The 11,667-nt window shown below is 42.6% G+C and overlaps 1 non-coding gene across 1 annotated transcript; it reads left to right on the top strand.

Annotated features, from left to right (window-relative positions):
- The first annotated feature begins 8,820 nt into the window (after nucleotides 1–8,820).
- LOC147351431 (U6 spliceosomal RNA) lies at nucleotides 8,821–8,924 on the top strand. Its single transcript, XR_015148534.1, has one exon. It is a non-coding gene; the product is annotated as a U6 spliceosomal RNA (small nuclear RNA).
- The last annotated feature ends 2,743 nt before the right edge of the window (nucleotides 8,925–11,667 follow it).

Raw genomic sequence — 11,667 nt, 5'->3', positions numbered from 1 at the left:
GGCAATTAGGGAAGAAAATGAAACAAAAGGCATCCATATTGGAAAAGAAGGAGTAAAAGTATCTCTATTCTCAGGTACCATGATCTTTTATATAGAAAATCCTAAGGAATTCACTAAAAAACTAGTAGAACTAATAAGCAAGCATGATAAGATTTCAGAATACAAAAATCAATGGTATTTCTATACAGTTGTAATGAACCATCTGAACGTAAAGAATTTAATTCCATTGACAATAGCATAAAAAAGAATAAATTACTCAGGGACAAATTTAACAAAATAAGTGCGGGGACTTCCCTGGCTGTCCAGGGGTTAAGACTCCACACTTCCTCTGCAAGGGGTTTGCATTCGATCCCTGGCTGGGGAACTTAAGGTCCTGCATGTCCTGGGGTGAGGCCAAAAATAAATTAAAAAAAAGAAGTGCAAACTTCATACTCTTGAAAACTACAAAACATTGCTGAAAGATGTTAAAGAAGATCTAGTTTCTTTAATAAGTGCAAAGATATCCCCTATTTGTGGGTTAGAAGATTTAACATTGTTGAGATGGTAAATTTATTTTTAGATTCAACATAGTTCTTATTCAAGTCTCGGCTATCTTACTTAAGTCTTGGCTGTCTTATTTCCAGAAACTGATTCTAAATTAGTATGGAAATTTAAGGGGTTCAGAAGTCAAAACTATTTTGGAAAAGGATAATGTTGGAGAACTTGCACTTCTCAATTTCAAAATTTGGTACAAAGCTGCAGTAATCAAATGGTGTGGTACTGGCATAAGGATAGACATAGAGATCAATGGAATAGAATTGAGAGTCCAGAAATAAACCCTCACATTTATGGTCAATTGATTTTTGGCATGGATACCAAAGCAATTCAATGGGGGAAGAATTTCATCAAGTGGTGCTGGAACAACTGGATATCCACATATAAAAGAATGAAATTGGATCCCTACCTCATACAATATATAAGAATGAATTAAAAATGAATCAAAGGCCTAAATGTAAGAGCTAAGACCATAAAAAGGAACAAAATTCAGTCATTTGTAATGATGTGGATGAACCTAGAGTCTATCATACAAAGTGAAGTAAGTCAGAAAGAGAAAAACAAATCTAGTATATTAACGTGTATATATGCAATCTAGAGAAATGGTACTGAATGAATCTATTTGCAAGGTAGGGATAGAGACTCCGAGAAGAGACTTGTGGACACAGAGGGGGAAGAGGAGGGTGGGACGAACTGAGGGAGTGGCATTAACATATACACTACCACTTGTATGATAGATAGCTAGTGGGAGCTGCTGCAGCACAGGGAGCTCAGCTCGGCGCTCTTTTTGATGATCTAGAAGGGTGGGAGGGAGGAACACGAGGGAGGGAGTGTGTGTGTGTGTGTGTGTATATTTATATACATATATATAGTCCCTCCCACTCCGCTAGCTGACTCACTTTGTTGTACAGCAGAAACTGACACAACATTGTGAACAATTATACTTCAGTTTAAAAAAGTAGTGATCAACGACAATAACAATAACAACAAAAAACCTATAAAACTCTTGTAACGTAGCATAGGGACACATTTTCATGACCCCAGATTAGGCACTCGTTTCTTAAATACAGCACCAAAGCAGAAGCAACAGAAGAAGAAAATCGATAAATTGGATTTCATCAAAATTAAAACTTTTATGCTTTAAAGGATACCATCAAGAAAGTGAAAGACAACCCATAGGATGGGAGAAAATATTTGCAAATCATAATTCAATAATGAAAAGACAGACAACCCAATTAAAAATAAGCAGAAGACCTGAATAGACATTTTCCCGCAAAAAAACATGCAAATGGCCAATAAACGCATGAGAAGCTGCTCAACATCATAATCATAAGAGAAATAAATGCAAATCAAAACCATAATGAGATACGACTTCTCACCCACTAGTATACTAACAATAACAACAGATAATAACTGTTGGTGACGGTGTGGGGAAATAACACTACTGGTGGGAACGTAGATGGTGCAGTGACTTTGGAAAACAGTTAAAAACTCTAATCCTGATGGAGGCCCCGACAAACCTCTGATAGATGGCATCACAGCAGTTATAGGCCAGAGGAGTGAGTCCCTTAAAAGGGTAAACACAGGGCCACCATATAATCCAGGAGTTCCATCCCTGGTTATGTATCCAGGATTAAAAACATACAATCACACAAAAACTTGTACAGGACTGTTTTCAGCAGTGTTATTCATATCAACTCAAAACGGAGAAACAACGAAATGTTCACCAACTAACGAATGGATAAACAAGCATGACATAGCCATACAATGAAATTTAGAATATTATTCAACAATGAGAAGGAATGAAGTACTGATTCATGCTACAACATGGATGAACTTTGAAAACATTATACAAAGGGAAAGGAGCCAGACACAAAAGGTCACATGTTGTATGATCCATTTATGTGACATTTCCAGAATAAGTAAGTCTATAGAGACAGAACAGATTAGTATTTGCTTAGGGTTGAGGTAGGGTGGTGGAATGGGGAACAACTGCTAAAGGGTATAGGGTTTCTTTTTGAGGTGATGAAAATGTTCTAAAATTGTGGTGTTGGTTGCACAAGTCTGTGAATATACTAAAAACTACTGAGTTGTACACTCTATACGGGTGAATGGTATAATATGCGAATTATATAAAGCTGCTACAAAAAGTAAAGAAACCTATAAGTGGAACTCCATCACACCCTCTGACTGATAAAGTTCATCAGCTCAGACACAAACAGAACGAAACCAAGTATGAATCAAACCTGCAGCTTCTCACTTCCTCTTACTCCTCAGCATGTTTTCCCGTGCCTTGCTCAACCTACCATGACCACAAACTGGTGGACCTAACGGAGGAACCCTGGTTGCAAACCCTAGGTGAGTGCTCCATGTGGTCCTCTGGTTTGATGCCTCTGCCTAATTTTCCAGATCTCATTTACTCCAAGAAACATTTCTTTAGAATCTGTGTTTGCAAAGCATTTTGAAGACAAGAAATATAGCCATTGGCCTTCCATTTTCTGGAGAATCAGAGGAGAGATAAAATCCATCTTTGGGGCTTCCCTAGTGGGCCAGTGGTTAAGAATCCACCTTGCAATGCAAGGGACCCTGGTTTGATCCCTGGTCTGGGAAGATCCCACATGCCCGGAGCAGCTAACCCTGGAAGCCACAGCTACTGAGCCCACTCACATCAATTACTGAAGCCTGTGCACCTACAGCCTATGTTCCGCAACAAGAGAAGCCTCCGTGATAAGAAGCCAGAGCACCGAAACGAAGAGTAGCCCCACTTGCCACAACTAGAGAAAGTCTACATACAGCAATGAAGACCCAGCACAGCAAAAAACCCCTTTTTTTAAATAAGATAAATTTTAAAAATTAAAAAAAAAAAAGATCTATCATTTAGGATCCACTCTGTTGACACGAAGAAAAATCCAAAATACCAATGGCTTAAACAAGATAAAACTCTCTTCGCTCACACCAAATAGAAGCCTGGAGGCAGGTTGTCCAGGGCTAGTCCTGTCTTTCTCAGCATCACTGGGAATGCAGCCTTTTTATGTTTTTCCATTTTGTCCTGGCACGTGATTGCCCATCCCAAATATCACTTACTGGGCTGAGATGTCTGCTGACGTGGGTTGAAAATGAATGGGAATCGAGGCAGAAGGAACAAAGAAATGGCACAATAGTTGGAGATGCATCTGAGGTAAAAAGAGGAGTTTGAAAAGATGGGAGACGGTAGAGGCAAGGGAAATGATTTCGTTCAGAAGGAGAATTTAGAGATGGCAGAGGGGGTAGAACAGTTCAGGAGCCGGTTCTTTTTTCCTTTCTTTCTTTTTAAAAATTTTTATTTATTTATTAAATTTATTAAAAAATGTATTTAATTATTTTGGAGGCTAATTACTTTACAATATTGTATTGGTTTTGCCATACATTGACATGAATCTGCCACAAAATATCTGTTTATTTATTTGGCTGTCTTGGGTCTTATGTAGTTGCAGCACCCAGTATCTTTGATCTTCATTGCAGAATTTGAACTCTTTAGTTGCAGCATGTGGGCTCTAGTTCCCTGACTAGGGATCGAACCTGGGCCCCCTGCATTGGTAACTCAGAGTGTTAGCCACTGGACCACCAGGGAAGACCAGAAGTCCAGTTTTTGAGAAGCTGAGGAGAGATGGCATCCAGAGCCCCTGTTGGAGCAAATGATCTCGGCGAGGAGCAGGGTCTCTTTTCCAGTTGTCACAAGGAGTAGGAGAATATGGTTCAGGAGGGGAAGTGGGACAGGGAGGGTGCTCCTGAGGGCTTCCTTCTGTTTTCTAATTAAAGCTGTCTGCCCCTTGGCCCACTCTCTTTCTTCATTTTTTCCTTTCTCTTTACAGGCCTTCTTTGAGCACCTACTACAAGCCATGGCCCTGTTCTAGGTGCTGAGGTTACAGCAGTGATTAAACAGACGAGAACACCTCCTGGAGCATACATTCTCCTGGATGGAGAGAGTCAACAATAAAATGAATAAGTAGGTTTCATTGGTATTGCTCGTACTTAGTCACTCAGTCGTGTCTGACACTTTGCAACCCTATGGACTGTAACCCTCCAGGCTCCTCTGCCCATGGGATTCTCCAGGCAAGAATACTGGAGTAGGTTGCCGTGCCCTCCTCCGGGGTTTATTGGTATTAGAAGGTAGTAAATGCTACAGGAAAAACCAAAGCAGGAAAAGGAGGCAGGATATTTTGTTAGGAAGGAAGGAAAGAAATAAGAAAGGAGGCTGTGGAGGAAAAATGATGGGACGGTTGTATTGGAGATGGTGAAGCATTGGTGCAGTGAGAGAAGGAGAGTCAGAGCTGGAGGGAAGGGAGATGCTATCTGATGGTGGGATGCCTGAAATGCAGATGTCAGAGCTGGGACAACATCTAGAATGTGCCTGGGGAGTGGGTGACTGAGATGGTGTGGAGGGAAATACCTCTGGAGGTGAGGAGGTCAAGTAACAGAGAGGCAGGGGAATTGAAAAGTCATCCCTGGGACTTCCTTGGTGATCCAATGGCTGAGACTCCACACGCCCAGTGCAGGGGGCCAGGGTCTGATCCCTGGTCAGGGAAGTAGCGCCCGAGTGCTGCAACCAAGAGTTTGCATGCCACAACTAAAGATCCTGCACGTAGCAACCTGGTTCAGCCAAGCAGACATTTCCTTTCTTTTTTAATGTCACCTCTGTGGATGGTGAGGTCACAGGGTATAGGAGTGACCCATGGGCCCAGCCTGAGGCTAAAGTTCCCAGTGAACTAGGAGGTTCGTCAGGAGGCAGGTAGACCCGCTGGGGAGAGGCATAAAGGGTTAGCTAGTTGGTTTGAACTTAGAAGAAACTAAAGGGATTTTTTTTTCCTTTGGCTGTGCTGGGTCTTTGTCGCTGGGCTCAGGCTTTCTCTAGTTGCAGTGGCTTCTGCTGCTGTGGAGCACTGGCTCTAGAGTGGGGCTCAGTAGCTGTGGTGCATGGGCTTAGTTGCCCCGCCCCATATGGAATCTTCCTGGTGGTTGCCATGTAGTCGCTCAGTTGTGTCTGACCCTTTATGACCCCATGGTCTATAGCCCTCGAGTCTCCTCTGTCCATGGCATTCTCTAGGCAAGAATACTGGAGTGGGTGGCCATTTCCTTCTCCAGGTGATCTTCCTGACCCAGGGATGGAACGCATATCTCCTACAGATCTCCTGCACTGCAGGCAGATTCTTTACCACTGAGCCACCAGGGAAGCCCAGGGCAGGGAACACACCAGGGGACACCCAATTCACAAGGAACACACCAGGAAGGTCTGATCTTCCTGGGCCAGGGATCAAATCTGCCTTCCCTGCATTGGCAGGCGGATTCCCAACCACTGGACCACTGGGGAAGTCCAGGGCTAGAGTTTTCAAGGGAGGAAGGAAGAACGATGACCCTGAAGGAGTCTTGGGGAATGAGGGAAACCAACACCCCACCCTACACCTCCCAGCTCTGAGGTACTTGGAATATAAGAGAAAATATAGCTTCCTCTTGAGCAGGAAGCAGTATCTCAGGGGAGAGCTTGGTTTCCATCAGGGCCAGGAAGTAGGGGGAGATTTCCAGAATGGGTAGAGTGGGAGTTCCAGAGAGCCCGGGGTGGGGAGGGTTTGGAAAAGGGAGTAGAGGGATTGGGTAGGTTGGGACGAGTGTCAGAGTGACGGTGGCTCAACAATGATTTTCAGTGAATGATGTGACAAAGGGTGTGGAACTCAGTGGTCTTTTAGAAAGAGGGAAATTAGTCCAGACTGGGTTGATGAAGATTTATTTGCCTTTTTTCCCCCAAAACATTTTATTATGAAAAATTTCAAATATACAGAAAATTTTAAAAAGAATTGCATGTGAGTTTTCACATACCTACCACTGAGGTTCTACAATTAACATTTCACTCTGCTTAATCACGAATCTACGCATCCCTCTCTTTCTCTCCCTTTCCATCCATCTGTCTGTCCATCCACCCATCCATCCACCCATCCACCTATTCACCTATCCCTGCATTAAAAAATTTTTTTGAGGGAATTCCCTGGCAGTACAGTGGTTAGCAACCCACTCCAGTATTCTTGCCTGGAGAATTCCATGGACAGAGGAGCCTGGAGGGCTACAGTCCATAGGATCACACAGAGTTGGACACGACAGAAGCAACTCAGCATGCATGCCTGCACAGCGCTTAGCACTCTCTGGTTTCACTGCTGCAGTCCTGGGTTCAATCCCTGGTTGGGAACTAAGATCCTGCAAGCCACGCGGCATGGATAAAACAAAAAAATAAAAAGAGAAAGAATTCTTAAACCATTTCAAGGAAAATTGCAGACATTAGCATAATTTACCCCTAAACACTTTAGGATGTATATAATTAACTGAAGTTCAATATTTGTTTATCTTGTCCTGCCAGGCTCCTCTGTCCATGGAATTTTCCAGGCAAGAATACTGGAGTAGATTGCCATTTCCTTTTACAGGGGATCTGCGCCACTCAGGGATTGAACCCTCCTGTTTTGTATCTCCTACATTGACAAGCAGATTCCTTACCACTGAGTCACCTGGGAAACCCATAAAAAAGGCACAAATCTTATTTATATTAATACATTAGGTGAATTTTGACAGATGCCTGTACCTATAAAACTCAAACCTCTATCAAGATACAGTACATCACCATCATCTCCAAGTTCTCTATTCTCCTTCCTAGTGGGTCCCTTCCTCTCCCCACCTAGGTATTCTCCCCACCATAGATTAGTTTTGCCTGTTCTAGTACTTCATATAATTAAAATCATATTATAGGTACTCTTCTGTGTCTAGTTTTTTTCCTCTTGGCAAAATGGGAGATTCATTCATGATATTGTATGTATTGGTAGTTAATCCCACTTTATTGCTAAGTCATGTCCCATTATATGATTATAACAGAAGAATTATGTATTATTCTGTTGATAGTCACTGGAGCTATTTCTAGTTTTCAGAGATTATGAATAAAGTGTCTGTGAACATTTTTGTACGAGTTGTTTTGAGGACACATATTTTCATTTCTCTTAGTTAAACAGCTAGAAGTGAAACTGCTGGATCATAGGTGGCTTTTATTTTAAGAAACTGCCAGATCTTTATCCAAAGTGGTTGTACCATTTTATAGCCTTACCAACAATGTCTGAGAGTTCTGACTGCTCCCCCTCTTTGTCAACATTTGATATTGTGGGTCTTTAATTTGTTATTTTGGTAGGTGTGTATTGGTGTCACTGAGGGTTTTATTTTGCATTTTCCTGATGATCAATGATGTTAAGCATTTTCATGTGCTCCTTGGCCATCTGTATATCTTCCTTTATTAAGTTTTTATTCAAATCTTTTGTCTATTTAAAAAATTGGGATTTTATTTTTTATTGGGTTGTAGGGATTCTTTACATATTCTGCAAGTCCTTTGTCAAATACATTTTGCAAATATTTTCTCACAGCTTAAGTCTTGTCTAGGCTCCCCTGGTGGCTCAGCTGGTAAAGAACCCACCAGCAGTGTGGGAGACCCAGGTTTGATCCCTGGTTTGGGAAGATCCCCTGGAGAAAGCAATGACTACCTTCATGGCATTCACTTCATGGCAAATAGATGGGGAAACAGTGGAAACAATGACAGACTTTATTTTAGGGGGCTCCAAAATCACTGCAGATGGTGACTGCAGCAATGAAATTAAAAGACACTTGCTCCTTGGAGGAAAAGCTATGACCAACCTAGACAGCATAATAAAAACCAGAGACAGTACTTTGTCAATGTCCATGTTGTCAAAGCTATGGTTTTTCCAGTGGTCATGTACGGATGTGAGAGTTGGACTGTGAAGAAAGCTGAGCGCCGAAGAATTGATGCTTTTGAACTGTGGCATTGGAGAAGACTCTTGAGAGTCCCTTGGACTGCAAGGAGGTCCAACCAGTCCATGTGGGGGAGATCAGTCCTGGGTGTTCATTGGAAGGACTGATGCTGAACCTGAAACTCCAGTACTTTGGCCACCTGATGAGAAGAACTGATTCATTGGAAAATACCCTGATGCTGGGAAAGATTGAAGGCAGGAGGAAAAGGGGACGACAGAAGATGAGATGGTTGGATGGCATCACCGACTCAATGGACATGAGTTTGAGTAAGCTCTGGGAGTTGGTAATGGACAGGGAGGTCTGGCGTGCTGCAGTTCATGGGGTTGAAAAGAGTTAGGCATGACTGAATGACTGAACTGACGGAAGTCTTGTCTATACTACACCAAATGGTGTATTTTGATGAGCAGATTTCACTTTTGTGAAGTCTAATTCTTCAAACTTTTAAAAAGTAGTCATTTCATGCTCACTTTGGTAGCACATATACTAAAATTGAAATGATAATGAGCTTAGCATGGCCCCTGAGCAAGGATGACATGCAAATTCGTGAAGGGTTCCATAACTTAAAAAAAAGTTATTTCTCTCTATGATCTTTTTAAAGATACCTTTGCCTACCTCCAAGTCTCAAAGACATTCTCCTATATTTTCTTCTAGAATTTTAACTTTTGATTGAAGTCTATGATTCATTACAAATCAAGTTTTGTGAATGGTGTGATGGAGGGAATAATTAATTTTTTTATATTAATTTTCAGTTGTTCTAAAATGAACCATTAAAAAGACTTTCCTTTTCCCTTTGGATTGCTTTGGTGACTTTATAAAAAAAATCAAATGTCTGTTTAATTGTGAGTCTATTTCTGTTTTCTTTTCTATTCCATTGTCATTTACCTTATGATAATGCTGCAATATTCAATTACTGTAGTCTTGTAATTCATAATGACAGGTAGGCAAATTCTCCACTTTGTTCTTCCTTTAAGATGCTTTAGACATCCTAGGTCCTTTGCATTTCCATAACAATTTTAGAATCAACATGTCAATTTTTAGGAAAGAATCTGCTGGGATTATGATTGAGATTGAATTGCATCTAAAAATCATTTTGGAGGAAACTGGCATCTCAACAATATCGAGTCTTCCAATCCATGAATATAGCACTCCATTTCTTTAGGACTTCTAGAATTTCTTTCAGCAATATGTTGGTTTTTTTTTTTTCCTCAGCCATATTTTATAGACTTCAGTGCTGAGGTCTTACACATAATTTGTGAAATTTTTCCCAAAGTAGTTAATGTTGTTTTAAAAAATTCTATTGCAAGGATTTCCCTGGTGGTCCAGTGATTGGGACTCTGCTTCCACTGTAGCGAGCCAGGGTTTGATCCCTGGTTGGGGAACTAAGATCAAAAGGTTAAGGTCGTATGAGGTTAGTCATCCTAAAGAGATACAGCAGCTTGCTGAAGAAGGCATGGTGGAGAGGTAGAAAGACCCAGGTTCCTGATAGATAATATTGTTAAGCTACTGAATTTACTAGCCTAGAACTGTCCTAACTCTGAATTTGTCTTTATATAAGATAATATATTGCCTGTATTTTAGGGGGGAAAAAAAAGGTTATGAACACAGCCAAAAAAAAAAAAAAAAGTTACTGCAAATGGAAAATTTTCAAATTTCATTTTCCATTGTTGGCAGCAGAGCTGAGTGCCAGAACAGTGACAGAAAAGACAACCCACAGGAGATCCTAGGTGTGGGAAATGGGGGTAGGGCGGTGCTCTTTATTTACAGGGAATTGCAGAGGGTCTGAGAGGGTCAAGAATGCCGTGGCCATGTAATGGGAGGAAAAGAGGCACAACATAGTTTGGAAGACTGATTTCCTTTCTCGGTCCTGTTCCTGAGAAGGGACGTCCTTCCTTAATACCCTCCTGGGAAGGGAAGGCAGGGCAGTGCCAAGCATCCTTGAGAAATTGCTCTTGTGTTCTCCTCCCCAACATCATTCAACTAGCCCTCTAGTGGGGCTGCTGCCTCTATGGTCTGGGCTGAGCGTGGCCCTTTGTGGACAGGTAAGCTGGCCTTGGTGGTACAAGTGGCATATTCTGCCCTCTCTATGAGAAAATGGGTCTTTCACTGGCCCAGCTCGCAGGGAGGAGAGAGGCTGAAACACCTGGGATTTAATCTGCTCAAAATTGCCAACCTTCTGGGCTGGCTTTCCCAGGGCAGCCCCCACCCTAACAGCTTCTCTCGCCCCATTTCTTAATGTTGCCCCACCCAATTATAGAGTCAGCTGCCCACACCTCTCACAAGGGCCAAACCTTCCAACTCGTGCCCTGAGGAAAGATTTCAAAGATTTTTTTTTTTTCCAAGGAAAAAACTGGACAAGCCCAAGCTCCACCCATCCTGGGTCTTGTCCTTGTTTTATGGGGAAGGGTTTGGGAAGGACAGGAGGCACAGGAGCTGCCCAGTTGCTGGGCAAAATGGCTGTGGGTGGGGGACAGTGGCAGTGCCAAGGAGGGGAGCCATCACCCCTCTGTACTCCCCACAGTGCTCCCAACTCCCCTTCAAAGGGAGGTATACTTCTTTTAAGGGCTTCCCTGATAGCTCAGTTGGTAAAGAATCCGCCTGCAATGCAGGACACCCCGGTTTGATTCCTGGGTCAGGAAGATCCGCTGGAGAAGGATTAGGCTACCCACTCCAAAATTCTTGGGCTTCCCTTGTGGCTCAGCTGGTAAAGAATCTGCCTGCAATGTGGGAGACCTGGCTTCGATCCCTGGATTGGGAAGATCCCCTGGAGAAGGGAAAGGCTACCCACTCCAGTATTCTGGTCTAGAGAATTCCATGGACTTTATAGTCCATAGGGTCCCAAAGAATTGGACACGACTGAGCGACTTTCACTTTCAAGACAGTGCTAGGGGTTCACTGGTGCCTCAGTGGTAAAGAATCTGCCTGCCAATGTAGGAGAGTCAGGTTTGATCCCTGGGTCAGGAAGATCCCCTGGAGAAGAAAGTGACAACCACTCCAGTGTTCTTGCTGGGAAATCCCACAGAGGGAGGAGCCTGACGGGCTATAGTCCATGGGGTTGAAAAGAACTGGACATTACTTATTGACTAAACAACAGCAAATTGCTGTAACAAGTAACCCCCACCCCATCCCCACAAATGCAGCGTGTTTCCATCTCACTTGTGTATAGTTCATAGCATTTGGTTTGTAGGTTCTTCCACACAGGAGTTTAGCAACCAGGATTTTTGCATTTTGAGGCTTTACCATCCCCTGGCCTGTCATCCTTGGCACCCCTTTGGTGGGAGGGGAAGAAACCCCACAAAATGTGTGACC

This window comes from Bos grunniens, chromosome 19, assembly GCF_055505025.1.
Source record: "Bos grunniens cultivar Pamir isolate PY7600 chromosome 19, Bosgru_T2T1.0, whole genome shotgun sequence".
NCBI classification, from domain to species: Eukaryota; Metazoa; Chordata; class Mammalia; order Artiodactyla; family Bovidae; genus Bos; species Bos grunniens.
This window is presented reverse-complemented; position numbering and strand designations above follow the sequence as displayed.